The sequence below is a fragment of the Acromyrmex echinatior genome, chromosome 2, assembly GCF_024713525.1.
Source record: "Acromyrmex echinatior isolate Ae372 chromosome 2, ASM2471352v2, whole genome shotgun sequence".
In the NCBI taxonomy this organism is placed as follows: Eukaryota; Metazoa; Arthropoda; class Insecta; order Hymenoptera; family Formicidae; genus Acromyrmex; species Acromyrmex echinatior.
The window spans coordinates 13,425,560-13,451,194 of NC_141853.1; the positions used below are offsets into that span (position 1 = coordinate 13,425,560).

A 25,635-nucleotide genomic window follows, 5' to 3' on the forward strand; every position below is an offset into this window, starting at 1 on the left:
ATGAATAAAAATGCACTCAGAATTGAAAAGCATTCATTCGTGAATCAATATTTCTGAAAATCTCGCAATCCATTTCAATTCATTTCAATCTCTTCTCGTTTGCTGGATTATTATACTTCTGTACTTTGCTCCCCAAAGTCCGAATATGTTCGGAGAGGCGTGACGATCGAGCACGAAGATTGTCGATTTTCTCGACGAAATCAACTTGCGCGAACGATTAAAGAGTGCGGCTCAAAATGATACGTATACAATATTACAATGTTTATATATGTGTGTATATACAATGGGCATCTATTTAAAGGAGTTGAAAATTTCACAGGTACATCTACCTACATACAAGTATCCAGCAAATGAGAATGGATTGAAATGAATTGAAATGGATTCAGATTTTCAGAAATACTGATTCACGAATGTTAAAATGAATGCTTTTCAATTCTGAGTGCATTTTTATTCATTTATGGGAATTGCATGGAGCATATCTCTATGCCTTTCAATCTACAAATAATATTAGCTTTTTTTGTGCACAACACGCACATTGTGAATACTGTTCAATTCAAAATTTTGAATAGGAAATGCAGTTTTTTCAATCCAATTGCATCCAATTGAATCTAATTGAATCCAATTGCATCCAATTAAATCCCAAAAAAAGTATTCGCTACTTTTTTTTTTTAATACGCATTCGAATAGAAAAAAAATTTCAATCCATTCTCGTTTGCCGGGTACGAAGTGGTGGCGCGAAATTTTTCCTCCCTGTTGCCCGCCAATTTTCCAAGTCTCGTCCAAATAAGCCTCCCCATCCCTCCTGGCATATTCGCTGACGCAGAGGCGCGAAGAAACCGTTTCGAAAGGATACGAAAGGTGCGAAAGACGAACGGGCCTCCCAGGATGACTCTCGCTAATCGCGGGCAGGCGGAAAACAAGCGTGATGAGTCGCCTCGCCTCGCCTCATCTCGCCTCGCCTCGCCTCGCCTCGCCTCACCTCGCCTCTTCTCGCCTCGTCTCGTCTCGTCTCGTCTCGTCTCGTCTCGTCTCTCACTCACAACCTAACTCGACTCGACGCGACTATAACAACGAACAGCACGGGTGAGTTCACCTCTTTTCTCTCTTTCTCCTTTGCGCTTCTTCTTACCGTAGCGCACGTAACGCGCACGATACGTAACAGCAAGATGGACGTGTATATGTGTACGATGGAACGATAATCGATACACGTTATGTCCTTAACATGTATCCAGACGGACATGTAGTTTAACGCGTTTTATATGTACCTACGTAAGAACGCGTAGCCTCGACGAAAGAGGCATGCATGCGGTTTCTCGTACACTTGTGCTCGTAATATAACTGAACGCACGTCTCTCGCGATCGTGATCGCGAAAACATAAAACATCTCTCTTTCCCATAATTGATTTCGTTAAAAGATGGATCTTACTCTCTTGCGTGAAATAATTACCTTCGCACCGCGACGTGATCTATAAATGAGCTATTATAAATTTAATTAAAATATTTACTTGTATAAATCGTATCCAAATTACATTAACACTCTCGAATTCGAAGTTGCAGACTCGACTTTACGGATGTCCAGAGATTCAGATTATCCGAATACTTGATACTTGAGAATCGAGAGCAAATTAAACAATTCTTTCAATTTTTTAAATTACTCGAATAATTATAGCGTAGATATTAGTTTTGGTAAACATTACGATAGATGGACGACGTAAAATACACGATGAAAAATGAGCGGTAACACTATTTCCATCGTCATCGCGATCTCGCGATCTCGCGTTGTTCCGTTTTCACTTTTCGCCGTTTGAAAACTCATCTTGCATTTCGACTCGTATTTCATCTCCTCTCCTCTTTATTTGCATACGCGATACATCGTTTTCCGTATCTTCGAGCCTCATCGTGTGCTCACGGCAAACGGCGTGCGGAGAGGTTTGAAGATAATTAATGCAAATTACACACGGGCAACGGGCACGCTACCGGTTACGGCGTTACACGGGATGAAAGCCGCCGTGCGCGCGCGCGAACGCCTGGCCGCCCATCGGCGCGTCATGTAAGTCGTTGCTCTTGCATGTCGATGTGTCGCTCCGATTATCGTCCGATACAATTGATTCGCAGCTCTGATTGACTGCTATCTATCGCTCGAGCGGGCAGATTAGTTCTTGCACCTATTTTCCGGCCTTCGTCCTGTCCCGTCCCGTCCCGTCCCGTCCCGTCCCGTCCCGTCCCGTCTCGTCCCGTCCCGTCCCGTCCCGTCCCGTCCCGTCCCGTCCCGTCTCGTCCCGACTCGTCTCGTCTCGTCTCGTCTCGTCTCGTCTCGTCTCGTCTCGTCCCTTCTCGTTCCGTCCCGTCTCGTCCCGTCCCGTCCCTTCTCGTCCCCGTCTCGTTCGCGTGCAGTGAGCTGTATACTTAAGCCGCGGAGAGCCACCGCACTAAACGGACGTGGCGCGTATAATTTATGAATTATTATTTTGTACTATAATATGTCGGCCGCTTCTCTCCTCTCGCAGCCCCACGAGTACGCGCTCGTCTCCTTCGAGATTCTCCGTGGAGAGAAGCATCTCGTCGGAAACAGTGAGATAAAGAGCATCGTCAATGGCGTAGGGTTCTCGCTGTTACCTTCTTCCGCTGGAAATAACAATAATGTAACGTGAGCTCTCGGGAAGAAAAAGAGAACCGCTGCGGTATTTTATTCCAAAAGTCGACGTCGCGCGCTACCGCGCCGAACGATCCGTTTCTCATTCCCTATATAATAACTATAGCGAGAGTTTTGTATAAGCCATTCTATATTCGGATCATCTATCATTTCCTCCCTCATATAATATCACTCCGATAGTAGTATTATGGAAGAGAAATTTATTTAAATTTCAAGAGACGGACGCGTGTGGAGATGCGTGCGCCAAGATAATTGGATTGCCCTCCTGAGAAGGCAACCGAAACTCGACAAACTTTTCCTCTAAACCAACAAAACGTTCTCTTTCAACGTTTCATCTCCTTTTCTCCACCTACACCTGTACGTCTCTATTCGGATTAAAAGGAAATTTCGTAACGTCGTCTCAAATGAAAAATCGTACTTTGCATAACGAATTACAACGAATTACAACGAAGTAGTAAAATGCGTATAGTATATGGGAGACGAGAAACAGAGACGTATGTGTGTACATACGTGCCGCTACGAGGCGTGTTACATGCCGTTCCCGATCGAACACAAGCAGCCGAAGATTTGTTCTAATTGGTCCCTAATCGTGATTCGGATCGTGTGAATCGAAAGCGGCGCGAAAGGTTTGGAGAGTGAATCGGAGCGGTCCACCGAGAAGCGCGCCAGTGTGAACCGCGGCAACGAGGCAGTGCAGCCTGGGGAAAGACCAGACAGGCGAGCTAGCGAACCCAGGGTGAACAGGGGGAGAGCAGGCGGACAGGCAGGCAAGCAGGCAGGCAGGCAGGCAGGCAGGCAAGGCAGGGCAGGCCGAGCGAGCGAGCGAGCGGAGAGAGAAAGAGAGAGAGAGAGAGAGAGCGCGAACGGACGAGCTCCGAGCGTAGGTCCGAGAGCTCCGAGTATCCTATAATTACGAGTAACTCAGCCACATTTGCGTTGATCCGACACCTTAAAGATAGCATTTAGCGGCCCCTTTCATCTCCGCGGCAAACAAACCAATTTATACCTCAGGCCGCTTTGTGCTCCGGCGAGGGACGTGCTCCGCCCCGAACCTACGAGTTAGCTCCGTCTTTTTCCACCTTCTTCTCTCTCCTCTCCTCTCCTCTCCCCTCCCCTCCCCTCCCCTCTCCCTCGCAACCTCTCCCTTTCCCTCTCCATCGACCTCTCCTCTCCTCGATCTCGCCCTTGGTCTTTGCTAATTTCGTTGGAAATCAATCGTGAATCGCGTCGCTCTCGAAAAGTGAAACGTAGTCACCGAGTGCCACATTTAGCTGCGACCGAGCGAACGAGCGACGAAACGAACGTCGCGTTTTTGTCTACTTCTCTCGTAACTAATTGGCGCGCGTTATTACTTTCGTACGTCGTTTTCGCTTTTTCCCTCCCCCTCCCCCTCCCCCTCCCCAGCCGCTTCGCTCCCTCCGCCGCGGTGAGGGGCTGCAAGGGGGCGAAGGTTCGCGTGACTAAACGCTACGACGCGAGGACGTCGGAGCACACGATAATGGTAGGTTACCGCCTCTTCTTCTGGCATTCGGACTACGCTTCTATTTATTGTTAGCGTCCAGTGAACGCGAACGCACGCGGCGTATTCCCTGTATAAATAAAGTTACCGCATACGGAATTTCGCGTTTTATATATATATATATATATATACATACTCGCGGGTCACACGCTGGACGACAGCTAAAAACTTGAGCGACACGCTTGGGGAACATCCCTCCCTCCGTGGAAACACGCAGGTGCGATGTAACACGTTATCGCTATAGCAAAATACCTTAGTCTTGTCTTTGTCAATGTCGATTCGAACAATTGTTCAAGACCGATTTGCGATGATGATATCGATGTCACGTCAGTTTTCGGATTGCTCTTACACATCTGTAATTACGTCTAAACTAGATTATATTAAAAATATGACGTGTAGGTACACAGTACATAAAGTGGTGTCTTTATTTTTCAGCGCAATAGCCTATGTTGTCACACACAATAAGCTAAGAATCGTAACGGAGAAATAATTGGGTTACATTGATTAAATAAAAAAATAAATAAATAAAATAACGATCGAAGCTGTTTCGTTGTGACATTGATATTATATGGATTTGTGTGGTGAGCTCGACGTGACATGTGTGTAAACCCCGATTACAAGATATAAATGTAAGACAGCCCCGTCCACTCTCTCGCAACCGGGTGAAGCGGCATCACGCGCGCGAGAGAGCCGATCTTTAACGACCGGCCATCACTTTCGCGGGCGCCTTTCTTCTTCTTCTTCTTCTTCTTCTTCTTCTTCCTCTTCTTCTTCTTCTTCTTCTTCTTCGCCTTCTTCTTCTTCTTCTTCTTCTTCTTCGCCAACGTTCGATCTTTTGCCGACGGTGGAGCCAAGAGTTTTACGACGCTCTCGGAATCTTTAAAATATCTCTGAGAATTTCAGGCCACTCGCGCGCACATCTTCTCCATCGTCCGTCCACGAGGCACAGTATTATATACATATATGATATCTACACGCTGGCGGTGATACGTACCAGGTCGCTCGTAAAACACGAGATTAACGCAATTAATTCTTATACCCGAGAACGATTTTCAGAGGCTACTCGGATTACTCGGGATACTCGGGATACTCGGGGGATCCGTACTTTGTCCCTCTCGATCGCGTTGCTGACGTAACGTGTCATTAGCGTGGCGCGCCGCTAACAGAACAAACAAATTGTTTCTCCAACCCATCCGACACCTAAAGCGTAACTAACCCAAGCCACACCCCGTGGAAACCCGACTAATTTGGCCGATTGTGGTCGACCCGAGAAACGACCTCCCCCGCCTCTCTTCCTCCTCCTTCTCCTCCTCTTTAGGTCTCTTTCTCTCTTGTCGCTTTTATACATAGAGAGAGAGAGAGAGAGAGAGAGAGAGAGAGAGAGAGAGAGAGACAAAGAAATATCTTTCTTCTAAAACACGAGGAAAAAAAAGAGAAAAGACAAACTACGATTAATTTCATAAAATGTAGTTTGCTGAGAAAAAGGGGGAGGGGAGGAGAGAGAGAGAGAGAGAGAAAGAGCGTTGCGCAGTCGACGTCGCTTACGTCAGTTTACGGACGTTTTCAATTTTGCGAGCGACAAAAGATATTTCGGTACGCGCGAGTACCGTGACGGCGGTGATTCGTCTTCGATGCCGTGTAAAAAAAGTGCGGGGCACTGTTGTTCGGTGTCTGTTACGAACAATGAGGAGGCCCCAGCTACGCCGGGGTGGTCGGAGCCACCAAATAAATTGAACGAGCACGAGGTACACCAAAGAAGACCGTCACGGGCCCAATTTCAAATCGATTAGCTCGCCCTCGGACTCGGAATGAAAGGCTGCTATCCCCGGCTGCTATCCCGCCAAGAGAGTCCGCGGTTACCTGCTTTATACGAATGCCTTTTTACGTTAACGCGCGCGCGCGCGGCTATATAGTATGTTTTCTCATCGTAATACATACATATGTAAACGTATATAACATATAATATATATCTCCAAACGGAAAATATTCCGTCTATACAGATTCGGATTTCGGGCGCCTATGGCCCGGAGCAGGTTGGTGTTTTAAGGTTGTTTGACTTGGCGGCCGAGACGCGCTCTGTAATTATCTCGCCTTGGCATGTACTACCTGCCCAGCTGTATTAGCGTCCGATCCCGAACCAGCCGATATCTCTCGATGATATCCCAAGTTTCTCAACTTTAACAATGCTAATACCACCGCGACTACGTCGCTAATATCGCGTTAGCCGCGATATTTTATGTCCGCGTCGGTAGTAAGTGGTTAACCAGTATGTACGTGCCGTACAAGTAGATGCAAGGTTAGTTTCTAACTTAGGGATGGTCGATCGGTCGACGGCGGCTCGATTATAAGCGAGCGAGGGCTTCTCGCCAATTAATACCATCTTCGGGTGGATCTGGATGGATGGCGCACACGAGGAACACGGAGAACGAAGGGAAAAACGGCGGGCCCGGGGGTGGCGATGGCGGTGGCAAAGGTAAAGGTAAAGGTAAAGATAAAGGCAAAGGTAAAGGCGTGAAACGAGCGAACGGTATGACCATACGACCGTACGACCGTACGAGATGAGACGAGAGACGTTAGAAATCTCTGTCTGTTGTGCACGAGTTGTTGAACGTTTCTCAGTTCTCTCGCTCGCGCTCACCATTCTACCGATGTATTATAGTGCGGTTTTTAAAGAGAGAGTAGCCACAACCTGACTGCGCGGGGCCAGAATACCGCGGTTTCTCTCCAAGGGGCTCTTTTCTCTCCTTCTCCTCTTCCTCCTCTTGCTCCTCTTCTTAGCAACCGCCGCGCAACTGCTAAGTGCGAGGCAACTCCGATCATCGGGGACGAGTGCGAAGAAGAGGAGTGGTGGATCAACGATCCCGTGGCACGATCAGTGGCGTACGTAATAGGGTGTAATGGTGAGACCTTTCGATACCACCGGATATAGTTCGATGCGCAAGGGAAGCGCTACGTTTCTCGGTAATGTGCCCTTGTTCGTAATGCCATTTTTTCGTCGAACCCTAGCGGTTAAGTCGATGCATATCGATGACATAATCTCGGCATATCGACAAATTGATACATCATCCGGATATCAACGCATCTGATATATCGTAATAAAACTTTCTCTCTCTCTCACACACACACACACATCTGGTATATTATTATTATTATTATTATTATTACACTTAATAAATAAACTTCTCCGTACATATAAATATTCTGCTATATAAACTGTACGATATTGATAAATCTATTATAATATTCGAGATATTAATTTATACGTTCCTAGCTGTTAATTATATACATTTTTTAAATTATAACGAACCATGATATTAATATCTCATCGATATAAGCGATATAAGCTGCGAGCACTGTAATTGATATTATCTACTTGATTGAAATCATTAATATTATAGTATTTAGATCCGAATTACACACATTTGTAATAATTGTAAAAATATTCTTCAACAATTGAGTTTAAGAATAAGTTGTGAAAAGGATAAATTCGTTGAAATGTCAATCATTGCTTAGCGGATAGACATAAGAGAATTTTAGAGGAAGCGTATAATGATAGATATAGATACAGATCCCTGTTGGAAAATGTCGCGTTATCATGATCGGTTTACACCAATGACACAATTATCTGTGTGCGTGTTGTGCGTGTGTGTGTGTAATTAGATCTTCTACGTACCTGAATTACTCGCAATATAATGTTATTTCACTTTCACGTTCACGCATTAGTTGCCGATACATCTGAAAATGTGTCGAAAATTCGTGAAGCATTGGTTGCAAAACTGACAATTTTGTTGGACGCGATAGAAACGACGATAATATCCGTATCCGCGAGAGGCAGCGGCACGTTTCTCGCAACATCGCGATAGGATCGAGACGGTAAATCCTGCCGATCGAGAGTTTAGAATAATCAGATTCTTCGGACAAGATTACGAGTCTGTATAAGAGAGCGAGGACGGCGGTGAGCGCGGACACAAGGGGCAAGGTGGGAGAGGGATGAGTCAAGGTGATAGAGGAGGTAGGCACTGGTAGAGTGCAGTGCAGGAGAAACGAGGAAAAGAGAGGGGGAAGGTGGTAGCGCGTGAGCGCGGACGCGAGAGAGAGAGAGAGAGAGAGAGAGGGAGAGAGAAACACGGGATCCGAGGTGTTTTTCGGGGCGTGGCAAAGCTCCGCGTGATTACAGCGCGAGGATCGGTCAGCGCGGTGAGAGTTCAAAGCATCAAAGAGCTCCGACCAGCGAGAAATTGCTTAGGATTCATCCTCCTCGGCACGGGCTGTGCCGAAGCAACGCATGTCGTAAACGTATACCTTTCGATCCTCAGGATCCTCTTCACTCGCCTTCACCCCGTGGCCAATGATCGCGCCACCATCACCTATCCTCTCCTTCTTCCCTCCCTCACTTAAGTAGCCCGACTCAATACCCCTGCGTATAATGAGACCTGGTTCCGATCGCGCCACGATTACGTGCTATATATGTCTAATAGTGCCCCGTTCGAGAACTTTATTTACGAGATATCTATTACGACGAATCCATCTAGCCCGCAGAAACCCATTCGAGGATCATCACGTTTTACCTTCTCCCTTTTTCCATACGATAGATATTAGGTGCGATATTAGATACGCCGTCATGTCTTTTCGATAAAGATCTATAATCTCGTAATCTCGTCGATATTTTCTATCCCAATAGCGAGACGATTACAATGAATTTTATCCTTCACCAGCTTAATTTACAAACTAAAATTCGTTGTCTCGATCGTTGTTGATCGATTAAGACGATTCGCCGAGGATGCCAAATACAATACTTTACGTAATCTTACATTAAAACTTGAAATTTACGCGTGTTAATTTTTTTGTTATTCACTAGCCTCGTTCATTTAATAAGATACATTACAGAATGCTATGATCACATCAATATAGGCAAATAAAGCGTAGATAAATCTTTATTGCCTCGATTATGATCGACGAAATAATAATCGCATAGATTAGAAACTATAAACTGTTGATAAGCGTCATCTTAGATGCGTGTCAACACTTGTAATACAATCTCCGAAATCTTATCCACGTTGAATTTTTTTTTGCGTCGATGGGCTCAAATTGGACATGCCCGACATAAATCTTTCGCATATAATAATTGTAAACCCCTATTCTTTAGGTTGTTCTTCGTATTGTATGCGAAAATTTTCATAATCTCCAATCATTTCTTCTCCTTGGATTTCTTTCATAATTTGAACTGAAAAAGAGGTAAAGAGGATACGTCGCAGAGAGAAGATTTTTCCTCACTTGTCGTATTACAGCTCGCTCGGCTGTACTAACAAGTACTCGTTTATATAGGAACGTTATCAATGCGCACACGCAATACCTATTACGCCGTTATTTGTATTTGTAACGATCAGATAGCGCCGGGACGCACGCGATCCGTTGATCCTAAGGGTTCGTAATGGATCCCGCGTAATAGTAATTACCTCCGTTATTATCGTTACTATTAATAGTATTTTTTTCTTAGTTTCTACCTCGTCGTAATCGTTATCATCATCTTCAATCAAATTCCATTTTAGTAGTATCGCTGACGGCCCTCTTTTTATCGGTCTCATAATTTCTCATAATTCACGTTACAAAGTGATATCGAGACAAATCATTTCCACAGTTCCACAGCGCATGTTATGTGTATTTGCTGGCATATTTTATAAAATTGCGACTCGTTAATTTTGTCGGCAAGATGCAACGTGACGGCACAATGTGAAAAACGCCAAGCTCGAATCAAAAGAGTGGCTGCTAGCCCGGTTGGTTTTACCGTTTATGTTCTGACAAATGAACGCGCAATCACGACGACCACGCCTCGGAGAATAAAAAACTGCTCGCGCGCGTTTTTACCTCTTGTCGACGAGCCCTAAAGGCACCTACAGATTCTTCATGTTTTCACCTTTTTACATTTTCATAGCTTTCGCAGCACTTTGCGAAGAGACGAGAAACTATCGCAAAATAGACACAAAATTTTCGTATTTCGCAATGCAAGTTTCTATACTCTAAGAACAACTGGCATACATTATAAGGATTACGCATTCTTATTTTGTTGTTTGCAAAAAATGATTCAAGCCTTCTCTTTCTCCGTATACGTTTTACATTCTCGTTTCACAGAATGGCACATTCGTTGAGAAATTCGTAACGTTAAACTTTTTCTTAACTCTTGTATGTGACGAGCAAAAAAAAAGTTTCACTATTCGATCAGAAATGTGTAACAATAAATATTTCAAAATTCGATGTGAAACAACATGTAGGAACGACATGATGACAACAATTATACAATAACAAGTATAACAAGTCTAACGTTTGCCTTCTACGCCATTGTCAATTTATACAGATATATAAATCCATGAAAGGTTTATAACACGTAACAATCTCATCGGCAAGGGCTTGACGATTCCGCGAGGGTGAGCAGCGAAAATGAGCAGCGAAAATGAGGAGCGTTCTTCAAGCGGACTTGCAATTAATTAATAACTCGGTACTCTACCTAGTCGAGAGAGGCTCGTTTTACGGTGATTCTTTCGAGCGGCAGCGAATTTATGATATCGGTCTTGGCCGTGACACTTACGAAGAGTTTTAGGATAATAAAAGAGCGGCTGTGTGGTAGAGAGAAGATGAGGAGAGGGATCTGCGGTGAAGCGGGATCTTGAAAGAAAAGAGAATGGCGGGGAGAACGAGAGGAGGAACGAAAGTGATGGACGGTGGCCGATCAGCGCCGTCAAAATAATGATCAGCGTAAATAATAAGCCTCGTTATAATGCCGGACTCTAGGTGTTTTCTCTTCTCCCTTTCTTTTTTATACCGAGTCGGGCGTTCTCGCTCGCAACAATGTCGATCCAACCGGAGTAATCTTTGATCCTCGTAAGCGCGGCCCTCGAAGCCTCTTTTCTCTTTATTTCTTCCTTCCTTCCTGCCCGCCTGTCCATCTGCCTTTCTGCCTTACCACCTTTGTCATTCCAACACTCTCTCTTCCAAAAATGAATTACGTTATCGTATTGCTACCATGCAGCGGAAGATGATTGTATACCAAGTTGTATGAGCGTATCGATGCTTGGTATCTAAATATTAATGTGTATGTATGTATATGCGTGTGTGTTATGATTGACTGCAGTAGCCAAAATAACAATGATATTCATCTCTCACACCGATCATACGAGATATCTACATTTTACAAAAGTATACGTTTTTATAAAAGAGCTTGAAATTCAGACGTTATTTTCCAAAATTAATATATAATTTCAAAGAATGTATAGTGTACAGTTACAAATGGAAAATTATCCCTTTCCGATATTATTATCAAAAATTATTTTTTTATGATGATCTTTGAAATTTTATATTCTCTTAAAGCTACGGTGGCCATCCATGGTCAAATACGTTGACGTGGATTTTTGTTTACAATTATAAGTTGTGACGTGGACAATTCACTGCAGCTTGTTCCAACATTTTAGTAATACTTTGTAAAATATGACGTGACAAAGTGCAAGCTCGCGTATCCATTCATTACTGTGCGCCTGTGAATGTAAATCACGCTTCAAAGACTTGGACTTTGTAACGCAACAGAAGCAGCAAATAGATACGTACAAAGCTTCTTTATTACAAGCCGGCTCTCTCACAACGGAAGAAGAACTCGATGAAAGAACAAATGGCGACAATCTCGCGTGTGCGCGCTTAAGTTGCAATTATCCGAATGCAGGATGCTACGATCCGCTTGTTTCACCGCGAGATATGTCATTCACCACGCATATAAAACGCACAAATTAACGTGCTTGGAGAGTACCTCCGTCTCGGCGGCTATTGTTCCTTCTACACGCACTTTATCCGCGACCCGATTCTCCCGTCGCGTCTATGATTAATTCTTTTCCATGCATTCTTTCAGGGAACGAGCCAACGCGACTCTCCACTCTCGGTCATCTTGAGATGGTTTGTTATTAGCCACATAATTTCATAGTATTATACACTACCGTCGTTGATACAATAACATTGAATCGTGCGACTAATTGTAAGAACGAAGCGAGGACATTTGTTTCCGAGTCAACTTGTAATGTAAAGTAAAATTTTAAAAGTCTCCCGCTTCTATAAGAGTTGTCAAATTATGCTTTAATATCAATATAAAATCTGTACATGTATAAATACATATAGGTATTTCGATTACATAGAATACGTTTCCTAACATAAACTTTATCAATGCACTTCACTAGTCATACTATTGAAAAAATATCAATTGTGGTTACGTAAATATATTGTATATCTGAAAAATGCCACTACTTAATTAATAATACGTAAATTAAATTTATTACAATGAATACGAAATTTATATACATTAATACAGAACATTTTTATACATATTTAGTTGAATAATTTGATTGAAATAACGTAACACGTTATTTTTCAAAAGGTGCTCCGGAATATATAATACAAAAGAATATGCACGGTTTCCACGGATATCAAGATGCTACTGGCACCTGGATAAAACTTGAACACAGAGTATTCGCTGATAACAAGACACCAATCTATGATGAAAGGTTAATCAAGAGTGCGTTTCATATTGGCGCTTACAGCGCGGTATGCATCATTTGTTCTTGTTTAATATTTGATAGATAACAAGGCTTACAGCGTGTGAGCGTGAAAACGGAACGCATCCCAAATGTAATGTTATTTTCTCATCATCACGTGGATTTTCCTACACGAGTAACACGCGCGCGCTCGCGGTAGGTCCATGAAATCCTTTGAAAAAAAAAAAAAAAACAAAAAAAAACAGAGTAGCGTGTCGACCGGACGTAATCGCGTGGGAAGTCACGACAAACTACCTTTCGTTCCAGTCTCGCGTCGGTAACGCGCGACCGAGATCTCGTTTGGGATTCGTCTCCCATTTTACCGGGCGTATTCGAGAGCTGATTTATCGTAATTACTGTAGGAATGAATTATCGAGAGAGGCAACAGCGCGTGGCAATTATTTTGGATCTGCGCCCCTCCCTCGATAGTTTTCGAGAACTCGCGCGATCGTTCTCCGTGGAACGGGGGATTACCCGTTGAAAAATTGCTCTTCCCCCTCGGTCTGCAGGGTCTGAGGGGTCTGAGGGGTCTGAAGGGGCGAAGCGCGGTGACCGCGCGCGTGCCACGCGGAATGGCAATGATTCAATGAATTCTGCAAACACAGCGCTTTCTCGGCCGACCGGGGGTGGGTCACGGGTCCTCGAACGTGACAAGCTTACGCTCTTAGCCGCGCCCCCGCCGTGAAGAATTAATAACAATGCCCGAAGAAATATAATAATAAAAGATGCCGGTGCCAGGACGAGAGACCGGTTCCTCTCTCGGGGTTACGATGACTCAAGATTTTTCTTTCTCTCTCTCTGCCTTCGTCATCGTTCTCGTTGCCGCGTCGTCGCGCGGTGTGTCCGCGCTTTTTTCACGAAACCCTGGAATAAAAAAAAAGTAGTACGAACGATATAGAAGCGCCGCGACGCGTATCGCTCCCTTGTACGTCGCAAACCACGAGATCGCTCGCTCGATTTCGAACTCGAAAGACGAACGATGACGACGACGACGACGGCGGCGGCGGCGGCGGCGGCGACGGTGGTGGCGGCGGCGGCGGTGGTGGCGGCGGTGGTGGCGGCGGCGGTGGCGGCGGCGGCGGTGGTGATGGTGGTGGTGGTGGTGGTGATGGTGGTGGCGGGCAACCCGACGGGAAATTGAAAGAATACGAAGCCCGGGTGGGAAGTTAATTGTTTCTCTTTTAACCAACCGACGCGGCCGAGTACGCGTCGTCACGGACGTTGCCCGCGCAAAATGGCCGTCGTCATCTTTCGCGGTACGGCGGAGCGGAGCGGCCTGGTAATAATGGCCGGCTCTCGGTTGTACGTATGTACATTGCCGTGCAACGCGCGCACGGCAGGAGAACACACGTTACATAACTCGTTTACGGTTGCTCGTGCTCGTGCTCATAGATTTGGATACAGTGTGTGCGTGTACGCGTCACTACGCGTGTGCGTAAATAAGTCGACGCACATTAGGGAACGAGCGTGCGCGCGCTCGCGCTCGCGCTCGCTTCACGCTGGATCCCCATGAACGAGAGAATAGGGGAATGGGTGCTAGCTATTTTATTTTATGGCCAGGGCTAATGCGCTCTTTGTGTACGCTGTAGGTTTCCGTCGCGGTTTGCAAGCTCGTATGTACGTTTCGCTAATGCCGCCGCCGCCGCCACCACCATCGCATACACGCAGGGTGTATACGTGCAACTTCTTCTCGTCGTCTTTCAATGGTGAATTACTTATTAGATGCAATAAACGTAACCCTTACTCGTAAAAAGGGACAAATGAATTTTGTATGTGTAATCAACAAATTAATAGAATTAAGGCACGCAACTTGTAGAATTGTTGTCACGGTGTGAACTTTTCTACTCTTGTCCGAGATGCATCGAAGCAAATCGGTGTTTAAAATTTATATATTTTCTACATTTGTTCTCTCTTTTAAAGAATATCTCAAATACTGTTGATTCATATTTAGTTTTGTAGAAAATTGTGGAAAAGAAATAATAACAATCTTATGTAATACAATTTGAATTGTGTAAACTGCAGATTTTGCACGAATATAAATGTAGAAAAAAACGAGACAGTTTTGGAAGTTCATGATGCCTAATGATTGCTGGAAAGGTATGTAATCTCGGAAATTATAGCGCGCGCTACAATTTTGCTGTAACAGTTCTCTATTACTTATATGGTTACCACTTTTCGACTAACGTCCATTGGAAATCCATTCTTCTATTGGAAATCGGTGGCTTTTCTATCGGAGATCCATTAACTTATTAGAAGTCGATTATCACTATCAAAATTGTTACAATCTTGTAGCGTATTCTCTAAAAAAGCTCATCAAATTTTTAACGATTAGATGGAAGTTTTCTCCGTCAGTCATAGAGCCGGAGATTTGTTCAAAAAGCTGGGGTCTCGGATGAAAACCGAAAAGGTGGCAACTGTATTCTTCACATAACAGTTTATGAAATAATGAAAAAGCTTCCAATATATTGTCGATAAGCGAAACGTCGATTCCGATCGGATAGGAGCGCGTGTAATTAAAGATTTCTTTATTATTTAATTCTTATCGCGTATACTGATCTTGAAAGAAATTTACGATTGAATGAAAATATAGCAACATCGGCTATCGAAAACAAACCAATCGGAAAATTATGATTTCGCTCAGGATTTCAACGCATTTTGAAGCGTTAAGTTAAGAAATATACTGTGACTTTGTAAGACTGAAAGTCTCGAGATGTCTCGATAAATGTTAACAAACGTCAAACGACGAAACGTCCCTCGATCGTTCTCGTTGACGTAAACCGTTGCGGGCGATCGATGACGAATAGCGGGCTACGGACGATTTATTTTAAATATAACCGCTCGATTCATTGGCCGATTTGTTACGGGCGTTCCGAGGGCGAAGCGAGAGGTGTACGTGCCCCCTTGTTTCCCTTACGTTGAAAGGGGAGAGATAGACGCGAAGTGCAATCCGTACAATGTCACCCCGAAGCGCGCTCGTAATTCGAATATAATGGACTCCGTTTCTCCCCACCGTAATACACGCGCGCTCCTATATATCGTCCTGTATGCTGTTGTATTGTCGATTCCAGCCCTCGCTGCTGATTCGACACGATGGTGAACGCGCTGGCAAAACATATCGTGTTCTCGCACCCTCGTGTCTGATCGCGCCTCGCGAAGATTCCACCGGACAAAAGGATCGAACCGAGCGGAGAATATCCTAAGAAATTTTTTAAATTATACCACACGATGAATTGTAAATTCTTGTAAACAATTATATCCATACGATCCGTTCGGAATAAAAACAAAGAGAATTTCTTCCGAAAAGTCGAGAAATACTTGTATTCGCGTGATTGATTTAGAACGAAAAGCCAAATCTAGGTTCAACTATCGCAAACATGCCTGTACGTTTGTTTCTCCAGATTGATATTTGAACGTGCACTCTTTTTATAGACAGTACAGTTAATTGTTTGAATCCTTGCGTTGACGTCGTGTATCCTGAGATCGTCAGTAACGTACACTCTAAAATTTGATTAAAAACGACTGTAACTTGATCGTAAGTCACCGTTCGCTCGTGTACAAGCGGAACGGGAAAAAAAAAAAAAATAAGCGGTTAAAGTAGGCTACTATTCGCTCTTACCGAGATCGTCTCCGCCTACGTCGACTACGTTGTTACGGTAATTTCGTTCCACGACGGAAGAGCGCTCTTTCGCGGAGTACGCTCATTGGCAAGGGAAAGGCACAGGAAATCGTCCAGGAAACGATGCGCGGCGCTGCGAAATATTAGTTTATAGCATTGGAGTTTATAGCCTCGGCCGAGCCCGGCGGGCCTACTTGCAAAGGAACATCCGTCACGGATGTATAATTAAAGCACGATGGATGGGACGATTAACGAGCGCTGTTATCGGGATCGTTACGCTCGCTGCTGCGCTACCTCGCTATATATATATATATATACATATATATATAATATACGTAAGGAAATGCCGCGGAAATACCGCGAGGACGCGTTCCGTTCCGGGTTCTCGCGCTGCTACCTCGTAATTATTCCACCGCTCTCGCTTACGTTCTTAGCGGAATCGACACGATGGCTGTAACAAAGCTGTATATCGCTAACTAGGACGATAATCAATTTGTTTTATATACGAGTTTCTTTTACATTTTTTTGTTAAATCGTTTCGTATCTTCCTTCGCATTCTCACTGGGCTGTTGTTTCATTTACATTTTTCACTCGCTTGTTTTTACAATTTATTTCTTCCATGTTCACGCTAAAGATTGAATTAATTTCAATCAGCATGCTACGCTGTTTTGATTTATCTCTGTAAAATATAGTTCTAACACGAACATATACATATAACAATTAGATAATCTCATATTAGTTAATTTATCTCTATTTCATTTTATTGTTATATCTACATGTTGCTAAATTCTATGCCCCGTTTGCAATAAAAAAGGAAAGTTAATATTTATTTTGTTACGTAATTTTAAATATTGTTGATAGAGAGGAAAAACTTTATTTCTAAATTTATTCTTTCGTGTTCTCCAATAGATATATGAGACTGAAATATAATTTTCACAAAAATTATAAAATAGGAACGAAGCAATCCGGTTGACAAGCATCAATAATTCGATATGCTTGTATGCTCTTATTGCAGGAAATTTTTTTACGATAGATAATGTGTGTGAGATAAATTATATGAATATGTCGTATGTGTGTATCGTTTTCTTCTTGAAAAGTCACTTTCTTTCCAATACAAAAGTAATACGTCAGTTATTCCTGTGGATTGTTAGACCAAATTCTCCTTCGTTATCGCGTTATTGCAATAAGTCGCGGGACACGACAAGATAAATGGAGAACGTCGAGGCGACGCGACGCGACGCGACGCGACAGGACGCGACGCCATCTTCTCTATTATAAGATATTGTACGACGTAATGTATCGGCTCGTTAAGTTCCAGCGATTCTAGCGCGCACGATAGATGACATAGTCGACTCCGTCGCTCCTTCATCCCCCATTCCCCGTCGCCGACCGAGATTTCCCATACCAGTGCCAACAGCCAAAGCACTACGGTGCTCTCTCCACCCTTATTGTCGGGAGTGTTTCAAATGCGAATGTAATATTCGCGTACCATTAACCCCGAACATGTGTAGGGCGTAATCGTTTCAACCCCGAACAGCCCTTCTACGGACCGTCGCGCCGCGAGAAGGGAGCCGAGTAGGGGCGAGAGCGATTCCATAAACCCCAAACAAACGCGCGCGCGTGCGATGCTCCTCCGAGTAGGTTTGATAACAATCGGTACGCGAGTAACATTGTCGACTTTACGACGACAAGCGAGTGAGCGAGCGAGAGTAAAGAGTTTTCCTAGATAATCCAACCGCGTTCGAGTACGAGTGCAAGCGCGCGCCGCCTTTCTTCCGACATCTGACACGATTCGCATTCAGCCAACCAAACCGCGAGCAACTCTCGTGCTCCCGCCTCCGTGTACGCTTCGATGTCCTATCTACCTATCCTGACCTTTCGCTCAGTGCGCTCTACAAACGACGCATTCGCGATACACACCACGAGAATCGAGCCAAAAGCGGCTCAATCTCGCACGACGGTAGAAGAAACTTGGCCAGTAGCTATCAGTTGACTCTCTCTCTCTCTCTCTCTCTCTCTCTGGAAGGTAATAACGCACGCGTATCAGCCAATACGAAGGGAAAAGATTCGTATAAACGCCAATCTTATTTCAAATTAACGACAAATTCCATTTACGAAATGTTTGTCAATTTCATGTAAATTTCTTCGCTATAAATTTCACAATTAAATTTTGTTATTCCTTTCTTATCTCAAATCTTTTCTCTCTATCAAAGAAAATTAAAAAAGCAGGAGATCTATAAGGGTTGAAAATAGATTTAAGTACCAGCAAATTGAATAGACGACAAAAATTTCTTTTGCCGTCTCTAATGTAACACTAATCAAATACGTGAATATAATATGTTTGCATTCTTAAAATATTATAATATAAATAATTAAAATATTACAAGTACATATACATATATCAGATATAAAAATAATTCTCTGTTAAATCTGTGCGAAATAATTATTTTATATCTTTATTGGTAATTTAAAGTATAATGTAACATTACAAAATTTTATTCGTATAATTGATCATATATATGCATAGATATACTTGTAGATATGCGTGTCAGCGTAATGGATCTATACGATAAACAAAGTTGCTCTTTAAAATCGTTCTGATAGCACATTCCAACTTTAATTATATCTACAATATCTACATATAAAACACGCATTATACATACAAAACGTCATATAAGCACAAACGAGCGAGTGTGAATAGAGAAAGGATCGAAGGGTGAATCGCATTAAAGACTCATGCCCTAGACAAAATACATGTATTATAAACGATGAACTTAGATTTTTCTTATTTAAATACAACATTGTGAATTGAGGCATACGAATGATTTTTATCGTATGAAAAATATATTTAAACTTTTTCATTTTTTTTCTCAAAATACTAAGAGATCGTTGCAATTCAAGTGTTAGAATCATTAATACAATGAAACTTAATCAACGTTCGAGCAATAATTAACTGGCCGAAATTTTATTTCGAATTAAATTTTAAAAAATCGCAGCACAATATTTATCGAAAATGGATAAAAATTAAAAGAATTATAGCTATAAGGATACTGAGATACGATAAGAATATTGAGAGCAAATGGAAATTTTTATCAAGTGTGCACAAACAAAATGAAATAAAAGCAAATTATAAATTTAAATAAAAAACGCATAAGTAATATTGTAATAGTAATATATACGCAATGGAGAGCAAAGCAGAAAGATACGACATAAATAATCACACCGGGGGCTGTAATAATATTTTATTATATTCGTACTTTAAACTTTTTTTTATAAATATATTTTTTTATAAAATTTCATAATGTAGCAAATTACATTGTTACGTTGCGTCAAAGGTCTGCACAAATTAATATCTCGAATCGATTATACAACCATAGAACCAACACAAACGGCGGGTTCTAAATCTCATTGTGGGCTGTGCGGTAGTTAACTCAGACAGACACACGACGCGTTGATATTATTCGTCACATAGTCAAGCCGAGTCAACACTCGACGTGTATCGGCGATATAAAATATGCTACTCTCGTGTAGACACTCTCGACGGGGGCCGGAGAGCAAGCGGCGATCCCACAATATTAATAAACCCTCTCTCCTTCGAGCCGCTTCGAGGCTCTCTCGCCTATCTCTCTCGGTCCTTTTTTCGGGTGAGCCTCGGTAAAAGGGGCCACGCCGAAACGAGAATGGGCGACCGAGACTTCCAGACAGCGTGGCTCTGCATGGTCACAGGTGTGCCTTCGGGCGCGTTCGTTTCGGCGCTGCATGCTCGCCCTCTCTCTCTCTCTCTCTCTCTCTCTCTCTCTCTCTCTCTCTCTCTCTCTCTCTCTCTCTCTCTCTCTCTCTCTCTCTCTCTCTCTTTTTCTCACGCACACACACACACACACATATACACGCGCGCACACACATTTGCGCACCCCCGAATATGCGTGTATCAAAAAAGCCATTACTTCTTCAACGTTACCGTTCAACGGGTGTCTTTCTTCATCTTAGTTTTCATCGACGCAGCGCGACGCGCGGCTCGGTATCGATTTTTACTTCGACTTTTATCACGATCTTTCTCTCTCTCTCTCTCTTTCTCTCTCACCGTCCCTCTTTATCCCTCTTTACACCGTACCGCATCGCACCGTTTCGAATTCGTCGCGAAATTTGGCCGCGAGCGCCGAAGCGGTTAGCCCTTTTAGCTCGGATCGGAACGCAGCGCGGAGCGGAGCGGACAACAAAAGCGGCGTTAAAGCATTCGGTCCGTCGGCAATTTTTTCTGGTTCGATTTTGCGGCGGAGGCACCTCTCGGTGAGGAATTCCATCCATCAGTCGGGCCTAGATTACGCCGCGTTAGTTACAGAAAGAAAGAGAGAGAGAAAGAGAAGAGGGAAGAAGGGAGAGAGCGGGGTGTGCGTGTGTACATCGATATGTAAGTGTGTGTGTGTGTGAGAGATGAAGTGTTTCGTGGATGCGAGGGGGCGAAGGAGGCCCGAATAGAGGTAGAGAGAAACTGGCCCTGGCTGGAGTACCTTAAGGCTAGACGCGGCGGCGGCCGAAGGAACGAAATGGGCGCGAACGTAGCCGAGGAACAAAGAGAGGCGAAAGAAGGAGGGAAGGAACGTGAGAGGGAGGGAGAAGAAACGCTCTTGGGATTCAGGTGTTGATGACCAGACACCGCGCCAGCGCGAGAAGCAGCAACGAAGAAGGCGGCAGAAGCAATGCGCCGCGCTGGCGGTGGCTGAAGGCGGGATGCCTTTCATCTTTTCATCTTTGTCTTCTACCTCCAAGGCTCTCTCGCACATCTTTCTGTCCGAAGCGCGGCCTAGAGGCGGCTTCCTTGCCCAACGCCTCGATGCACATCTCACCGAAAACCCCGCAGCGGGAGCTCTCCTCGCTGTTTCCTACACACATTTCCTAGACGTCGACTTCGGCAAACTGTCTGACGGGGAATTATCAAACGAGGAGGCTCCGGAAACCAATTTTATCGCATTAAACGACGTGGTGGTCGTCTACCAAAACCTCGCGCTGCGATGCTAACGTATTCTGCAACGACTTATGTATATAATACAAAGCTACTATTTGAAATATCGCGATCGCGTTGACCGAAATATGGAAAATATTAAATATATTAAAACTGCAAAATCGCAATTTTTCAGATTTATTTATGTAATTTTTTTCCGAAAAATTGAATTGTCACTATTTTACTTTGTTTCAAAATATGTGTACTGGAAATGCTGTAGATATGTCTCTGTCTGATGTTTGTTTTATTACGGTGCAAATGCATCGATTATAATCAAGGCTTTGATAGTTTTGAAATTTTATATTATAAAGGTACGGATCGCAAAATTTATAGACAAATATATATGTTTCTCATATCGTGCAAATATATAAATTCCAAACAGATAAAAACAGATAAATATTGGGAATACTTTTGCTACGTTATTTAAATTAGCATTTTTACTATGTTCTAAAATTTTTTGTATATCTTTTTATCATGCGATTCACTCGGTAATACTTTTGCATCAAATCATTTGTCATTTACCATACTTGTCATTGAAAATTTAAACACTTTCTCTCTCTCTCTCTCTCTCTCTCTCTCTCTCTCTCTATCACGCAAAGATATAAATATTATAAGCGATAAACTGAAGAAAATGTAAAAATAAAAAATTTGTAAGACATTCAAATGATATACTTGTAACATAAAAATGGGTCGAAATCAAGTCTACAGAAATCTGAATAGAATTAATCTAAATAGAATTAAATTGTCGTGGTTCACGAAGAAAGTTCTTAAGCGCGTTCGAGGTGAAAGAAACCCCGCGAGAGAATGTGCTCGTGAGGATACTCGCGTTACGTTACAAAAGATGGAGAGGTTAGCCGTGGCGTGCCGCGGTGAAATTAGCCGAATTCTCCTTCTTTGTCGAATCGTTTGAGGTTGTCGAGGCTTTCGTTGCTTCCGTTGCGCCTTTTGTTTACTCGCAAACGCGAAAGCGCAACGAACTCTTCGCGTACAATGCGGATCTTATATATGTGTATATATCGAGCATGGAATTTGGGCACGCAGCAGTTTAAGGCTGTTTCAGACGATATTAAATAATTTTGAGGTCAAGACGACCTATTAAGACTTGTATATCTGATTAATACATATAACTGTATTTAAACTATATTTAAATGACTTATTAAATAAGTTATTGTTTATTAAAATGTTGAAATATGGTGATGTAGAGTGTAGCGTACGGAAGATTGTCAAAAATCTTTCAAACTTAAATGTTACGCAAAAATAATATTAATTTGTAATTATCGAAATCGGTTAAAAAAGAAACGAGTCTCACATGAAAAGACTTTATTTTACTTTTTTGTTTACTTTGCATATAAAATTATTTTTGTCCCTGTGATTATGTCAGAGAACTGATATATTCAAGGTCAATTCAATATACACATGTGCGATTATATTAGCAATATCAAGAAATTCGTATATCGATATCTTTAAGCGTCTGTACTTGATTTATCTGATTATGAGACATTGATTCAAAAGCTATTACTAAAGTCATTTGGAGCAATCTTTATCCTACTTCTCAATTGGAATGATTGAATAGATAAAATAATGAATAGATTTCGTCGATTTGCACAGTGTATCATATTATCAGTGAATCACATAGTACGGCTATGTTTATTTCAATAAAAAACGAATAGGTTGCAAGATAGAAAGAATAAAGAAAGAAAAAGAGCTAAGACGGTAAAGGTAGAAAGATTTTGTTTGTCTCTTTCTTGTGACATAAATATTGTGTGGCTTGGTTATTTTTCTTTATGAATTTGATCGAAGCTTTGTTTGAGTCCTTATTTTTGAGTGACACTAACAGCACAAATAATAATTCAAGCGTGAACGCATAATATTCACAATCTACTATTAATTTAATTGAGTTGATTGATTTTCGGCATTTTTTTATTCTCCCGCACGTGCCTCGGTTTTTGTAACATTCGTATTTGTTTTTAAGTTTATCTAACATATTCTCTACAAATAAGGGAACGAAATTCTCAATATTTCTAAGGTAACTCCGCACTGAGATTTATGCCGTAGAAGTCAGAAAAAAATAGGAGTTGGGGTAATTTTCCCGCAACTACTCTGTTACATGTCCTTTATGTTATATTAGTATTATGTTATGATTTCAGTTTCTTACTGTTAATATTAAAAATTATTGTGAGTTGAATCGATTTATCATTGCGTTGAGTAGTGCCATCATAAATTACAGTCTAGATAAAATGATTACTGTAGGACATGCAAAAGACTTGTGGTACATTATTTTGTGATACATGAATGTAGAGGAATAATAAAGCATGTTGTATAACAAAATACAAGTGCTCTTGTATTCTTTGTTTAGTTTGTTGTCTTGTATATCCGATCTGTTTGGCATTTTTAACAGGCGGGATTTATGCTCAAAGCATACAAAGTGCGCAGATTGAATTCAGTGCACTAAATGCGTTACATGAAATATGCACTTCATATCATAACATTTGTAATACGTCTGGGAAGATTGTAATTATTATTTATTATTTCATATACAATCATTCTTATTCCTTAATTAAACTTTATAAACGCATTTTATAAGTTAGTGTGTCATTTTTACGTCTTATTTATATGCATTATTTATATGCATTATTTATATGCATTATTTGTAAATTTTTTATGAGCCATACATACCTCTCTCCCCCCCCCTCCTAGGAGTAGCCATATATCTCACCCTTATGGGCAAAAATGCAAGGGTTTAAAAAAGTTTATTTTTTAATACGCGCGCGCGAAATATAAATATTTCGAAATATATAAAGATTTCTAATATTTTTTTTATAATAGTAGACAGTACAAAGTTTTGACTGATATAGTTCGTTTACTTTAAACATAGTAAATAATACTTAATAAATTAAGTTTTTGATAGGTGCGGCGTATATATCAGAGTTATCCTATATCTTTATCTCAATAATTAGTATTTTTATAAATACTGAGTGAGAGGCTTATAACTTAAGCTTTTTTTTAATTAATTCTAATCTATTGAATTAAGACGAGGAAGAATTAGTTATATTTATATTAGTTATATTTTGAAAGAATTAATTATATTTTTTTTGTACTCCGATTTACTCGTCTGTTCCTATGATAATTTTATATTACTAGGCTAACTTCTTGACTGAAAAGCAGGTTAAAGAAGTAGATGTCACGTTCACACTATCGCGCGATGTTTCTATCTAAATATTTTACGGCGTGTACACGGTCAGTGCACGCTAAATATCGAACTACTAGTTGACGTAAATCCAACTACCGCTAGTCTAGGTGACCTCTAGACGAGGGACTATACCTACCAACTTGTTTGCCGAGCACTGCCTTTAACGAGCTTTATTAATGATAATCGATTCGCGTACTTGTAGAGCGTAACGATTGATCATACGAGGTCGATGCGCCGCCGTTGAATACTATCGCGACTGCTTTGTCCATAAATCGTTCTCAATGGAAAGTAATAATGGCGCTCTATCGTGTCTCCATTATTTAGCCTCTTATAACGGTTGCCGGTCGCGATCTCTCATATAGTCGTACATTTTCGATATCGGCTTAATTTGCTTTCAGTCTGGATATTTTCTAGAAACAAAATACATGATACCTGACTTCTCACAATTAGTTTCATTGCAATTTGATCAAAAAATTGACCATTTGAGAATCTCCAGAATATATCTATTTATACTATTTAAATTTTTGTGAACTTATTTAAATTTAATATAGAAAATACTTGTAATGTCATTGATAAAATTATTATCAATTATGTATAATATTTATTTTTAGCGTTCTTTATGTGGAAAAAATAAGTATGAATAAATATCATATATTTAGAATTTGTTGCAAATCTTCTTTGATAAAAATTTCGAAAATTTATTTATTTAAATTCGGTAATGAATGTATATACACAAAACACATGCGTACCTAAATATATATATTTTTCGTTCCTTCTCTATATTATATTTAATAATCATTTATAACACGATAGAAGAATCGACAAAAACTACTCCTCATTTTTTGTCCTATTCTCTTCTCATAATATTGTTAGATATATCGCAGGACGCGCAACGAGACCCACCAACGAGCGTGACTCGCTGAGGTAGTCCTTATTAAATCTTCCCCGTCTCCATTAGAGGCAGAAATTACGGATAATCCTTTTTATTACGCACGCTACACGGACTCCCATGGAAAGAGAGCGCAGAAAGGCAACCGGTACGTTAAAGAAAAAAAGTCGGGATGGGTCGCGGCCACGGTTCGACGCGGCAT

At 41.8% G+C, this 25,635-nt stretch overlaps 2 long non-coding RNA genes and 1 pseudogene across 3 annotated transcripts in view; 2 read left to right on the forward strand and 1 right to left on the reverse strand.

Moving 5' to 3' along the window:
- Window positions 1-8,085, reverse strand: part of LOC147910515 (uncharacterized) — a 46,117-nt gene extending 38,032 nt beyond the window's left edge. Inside the window, exon 1 of the long non-coding RNA XR_015544195.1 lies at window positions 7,846-8,085. This is a non-coding gene — a long non-coding RNA (uncharacterized LOC147910515). The remainder of the gene's footprint in view (window positions 1-7,845) is intronic.
- Window positions 502-12,912, forward strand: LOC147910516 (uncharacterized; annotated as a pseudogene). The gene is made up of 3 exons (XR_015544194.1): window positions 502-1,083; window positions 12,064-12,107; window positions 12,583-12,912. The product of XR_015544194.1 is annotated as an uncharacterized LOC147910516 (transcript).
- LOC147910517 (uncharacterized) lies at window positions 9,274-25,241 on the forward strand. Its single transcript, XR_015544193.1, has 2 exons — window positions 9,274-12,749; window positions 15,808-25,241. It is a non-coding gene; the product is annotated as an uncharacterized LOC147910517 (long non-coding RNA).
- The last annotated feature ends 394 nt before the right edge of the window (window positions 25,242-25,635 follow it).